Here is a 5,014-nt window from a genome sequence, read left to right on the forward strand (position 1 = left end):
CTAACAACACTGATGATAAAACTGAAGAATTCTACCAAGTTCTTCAATCTGAAATTGATCAAGCATGTAATCAAGATTTATCGGTAATTACTGGTGATTGGATTGCAAAAGTTGGAAACAAAGAAAAAAGATCAGTAGTTGGAAAATATGGCCTTGGGGACAGAAATAATGCTGGAGTCTGCATGACAGAATTTTGCAAGACCTTACTTACAATTTATTTATTGTAAGCACCATTTCACAACACAAAATGGCTATATACATGGACCTCACCATATGGAGTACACAGAAGCAAGCTGACTACATCTGTGGGAAGAGATGATGGAAAAGTTCCATAACATCAGTCAGATAAGGCCAGTGGCTTACTGTGGAAAAGACAATTGATTGTTTATATGCAAGTTCAGGTTGAAACTGAAGAAAATTAAAACAAGTCCGAAAGAGCCAAAATATGACCTTGAATTTAGAGATATATAAAGAACAGTTTTGATGCATTGAATACTAATGATGGAAGATGAGAAGAAGTGGTGTGGAATGACATGAATACTATCATACACGAAGAAAGAAAAAAGTGATTTAAAAAGCAGGAAAGAAAGAAAAGACCAAAATAGCTTTCCGAAAATACTCTGAAACTTGCTCTTAAGCTTGTTGTTGTTAAGTGCCATCAAGTTGGTTCCAACCCATAGTGACCCTAGATAGGGTTTCTGAGGAGCAGCTGGTGAGCTTGAACCTCCAACTTTGCAGTTCAAACGGCAGTCTGGCGCATTAACCCACAGTGCCACAAAATGAATGGAATGATTGAGGAGATAAAAGAGGTGAATAGAAAATGTCAAAGCCAAATAGAGAAGACAAAGTCTTCCAGTGAAATGTACAAAGACCAGGAGTTAGTGATACAAAAGGGAAGAACACCTTTAGCATTTTTAAAGCTGTAAGAACTAAAGAAAACATTCAGGCCTCAACTTGCAATATTGAGAGATTCTATGGAGTCCTGGTAGCGTAGTGGTTATGAATCGGGCTGCGAACCTTAAGGTCAGTGGTTCGAAACTACCGGCTGCTCCACGGGAGAAAGATGAGGCTTTCTACTCCCGTAAAGATTTACACCCTCGGAAACCCTGTACAGGGTCGCTATGGGTCGGAACCGACTCGATGGCATATAACAGCAACATGGAGTCCTGGTGTGGCACTGTGGGTTAATGTGCTGGACTGCAAGGTCAGTGTGAACTGAAAGATCAGCAGTTCAAGCTTACCAGTTGCTCCTCGGAAACACTATACAGGGTCACTATGAATCGGAACCAACTCAACAGCACTTAACAATAGCAACAACAACAATAGGCAAAATGTTGAATGATGCAGAAAGAACCAAAAGATTACGGCAAAAATACACAGTCATTCTACAAAAAAAGAAATGGTCAATGCTCAATCATTACAAGAGATAGAATATGATCAAGAAACAATGGCACAGAAGGAAGAAATGTAGCTGCCATTGAAGACATTGGTGAAAAGCAAGAGTCCAGGAATTGGCAAAATACAAATTGACATTTTTCAATAAACTGATGCAGCAATGGAGTCACTCTTCCATCTAAGTCAAGAAATTTGGAAGACAGCTAACTGGCGAACCAACTGGAAGAGATCCATATTTGTTCCCATTCCATAGAGATGTCACCCATGTGGAAATAATCAAGCAATATCATTAATATCCATGCAAGTGAAAATTTGCAGAAGATAATGTGAAAATGTCTGCAGTAGTAAATTGACAGAGAACTGTCAGAAATTCAAGCTGATTAAAAAAGGATGTGAAACAGGAAATCATTGCTGATATCAGATGGTACCTTGACTGAAAGCAGAGAACACCACAAAAATGTTTTCTTGGTCTCCATTGATTATGCAAAAGCTTTTGACAGTGTGAATCATGACATGCTATGGAGAGCATTGAGAAGATTGGGAAATCCAGAACACTTAATTGTACACAGGAGGAACTTGTACACAGATCACGAGGCACTTGCTAGAACAGAACAGTGGTATACTTACTTAGTGGTTTAAAATCAGTAAAAGGTATATGCCAGAGTTGTATTGTTTTTTTGCTATAAATTTATTCAAATCGGGAAGATTACCATACAAAACTAATTTTGGCATAGGTGATATATATTTTTTTTATTCATTCCCAATTTTGATTTTAAGTCCTTGTTTTGATTCATTCCAATTTTTTTTTAAGTCCCTGATCTAATCTTCTAGCAGGCTGAGTTTTTGCACCTCACCTTCCCAAACCACCTTTCCCAACATTTGTTTCCACATCTGGTCTCATCACTATACCACCTCCACATTCACAAACCAGTGAACCCAAGAAAACCGTTGTGAAAAAAGACAAAAAGGGCACATTTCCTCCAACAAAAGCTTGGTTTCCATTCTGCCCCTCACTTAAACTCTAGGTGGAAGTTTAATGCTATGTAACCTTTTTATCAGACTCTTCTCTGTTGTGTCCATGGAGGTGGTTGGACATAAATAAAAACTTAGAGAATCCCTGTCTCCAAAAGCCTCCCATGAAGCTCTTCTGATACAGAGAATTTAGAAGGGATCCATGTTGCATACTCTTATTTCTAATATTGTCTATCACAATGAGTGTTTTAAAACCTTCAGAGTTTTATGCCTCAGATGCTCATTCAAACATTGGATGGCAAAGAGATCAACGTCCCTGTGAAACTTGTTGGCAAACAAATGGTGTTTGCGCAGCATCCAGTTCAAATCCCCTGCCCCAAAAATGCACACGGAGCACACCTGGATGCTGCTGCTGGGCAGGTAGTGGGCGCCCTTGGAAACATCACCTTCAAAGTGGTGTCTATTTGACAAATCTTGCAGATGCGCGTGCATGTCAGACATGTCGCATTTATGGTTCCCAGGGGGTACTCCAGGGACGTCTGGAATCCTTTGAATGGTGGCCCGCAGATACTCATCCGGGCTATAGGCGTCTTTTGCCCACTCCCTAAACTCCAGAATTTTTTTCACTTTCTAGTACATAACCCACGTAGTTCCTACTGACCACAAAATAGGCACTGCCAGAAAAAATGGGTGTTTCGTGAGGAGGATGTACTTTGTTTGCCCGGTGTTTGTAAAAGCCCCATTAATAACTTCAGAGCGCTTTGTCCACCTTTCCTCTTTATGTGCTGGCATTTTCTCAGTTTCGAGGCTGTTTTCACCCATTAATAATTTGAGCTTCCTGACAATCTCCAGGTTGGTTTTAATAGGGAAATCCATACCACAAAGAATTATCAAGTGCTTCCAGTCTGCACTCATTTTGTAGACATCCTTCATGCAGTTAAGGTCGGCCTGGACTCAGCTCCACATAAGCATAGACAACAGTCTCCAGCTGGCTGGCCACAAAGACATTACTGAAGCAGGATGCAATGCCCATCACTGAATCGTCTGACTTTTGTCCACATGAATGGCGTGTAGATGGCCTTCAGAAGCCTGTCAAGCAGTGCAATCGGAAACTCCGCCTCTTCTCTGCTAAGGGGTTCTGCGATATATTTTCGCCTCTTGATGAAAGATGTACAATCGCTAGTCATGTTGATATAGTCGTAGGTTGTCCATTGAGGGAGCTTTTTCAATTTCATGGTTGGCATTTTGAGTTTTGCCTTTTGGATTTCATCTGTATCACCCTGTAACACTTTGGTACAGTTCACATTACTACTAGGAGTTTCGTCAATCAACCACAAATGACCAGTGCTTACAAATTGTCTTCTGATGAATTCTTTAAAACAGAGAAGGTGACCAGGGAAAAAAACAAGAACTAAGAAGTAGTATTTAGTGAATATGAAAAAAGTCTACTCCACAGCAACTTCCTAAGCATTTCAAACAACAGTCAGGGCTTTTGCTTTGTAAATAGCAGTTTGCTATGCTTTGGACCCCATTACTATTCCCTCTTTTGTGACCCTGAAACTTGTCAGTTTGCATTAATCAGAAGAACAATGACATTTTGAAATGGAGAAATAGCACCATTAGAATTATGGAAATGTCTGGAGTCTTGCTTCCAGGTAGCATCCTGTGTCAAGGTAGAGCTTATGTCACGTGATCAAATTTCTTTAAATGGACTAGTATTCATCAAAGAGGTCCAATGAGATGTTCAGAAAAATAGTCACCTAGGCGGCCCGTTGTAGCGCCCAGCCTGGATGGGTAGGCAACCGCATCCACCGTGGAAGATGGAGAGGGGTGTGTGTAGAACGCAAAAGGCCTGAGCTTTACTTTGCATCAAGGTAAGAGAGAGCTCTGTTGTCAGCATGCGGCCTCAGGAGTGCAGGAGGATCCTGCTCCAGCTCCAGAGAAAGAGAAGCCAAGCCAAGCCAAGCAAAGCGCTCCTCCCACTGCGCACCCGTTTTGCATTACACCAGCAGCGCTCAGGGCCTCACTGCTTGACTTCCCACCAGCCCCCCCTCCCCAAGTTGTATTCTTTAACCAGATTTATTCCATTTGTATGCTGGGCCAATAATACAGTAAATCGGATTATATGAAGAAAAACATGGTGTCTGGATTGGTGGACCATTAACGACCTGATTTGTTAAAAGCAAATAGGACTTAAATCACTTCTTGATGAAGATCAAAGAGCACAGTCTTCTGTATTGGTTGCACCACGATGAAAAAAAAAAAAAAAATCACTACTAGACCAATAAATAACATGATAAATGGAGAAAACATCATGATAAATGGATAAATGTCAAAGACTTCATTATGCTTGGCTCCACAATCAGTACTCATGGAAGCAGCAGTCAAGAAATCAAATAGTATGTTGTACTAGACAACTCTGCTGCATATAACCTTTTAAAAGTGTTAAAGAGTAAAATTGTGAGTTTGAGAATTAAGGTGTCCCTGGTTCAAGTCATTGTGTTTTCAACTGCCTCACGTAGTGATGTACAATAAACACTCAATCACAAAATCTGCTTGAACTGCAGGTTGGCAGTTCAAACACACCAGCTGCTCCTTGGAAGCTCTACACAGGCTTGCTATGGGTCAGAACTGCCTTGACAGCACT

General features: G+C 40.8%; 1 pseudogene; it reads right to left on the minus strand.

Moving 5' to 3' along the window:
* Window positions 1-2,601: 2,601 nt before the first annotated feature.
* On the minus strand, window positions 2,602-3,838 carry LOC102811417 (annotated as a pseudogene).
* Between the last annotated feature and the right edge of the window lie 1,176 nt (window positions 3,839-5,014).

This window comes from Chrysochloris asiatica, unplaced genomic scaffold (assembly GCF_000296735.1).
Source record: "Chrysochloris asiatica unplaced genomic scaffold, ChrAsi1.0 scaffold00005, whole genome shotgun sequence".
In the NCBI taxonomy this organism is placed as follows: Eukaryota; Metazoa; Chordata; class Mammalia; order Afrosoricida; family Chrysochloridae; genus Chrysochloris; species Chrysochloris asiatica.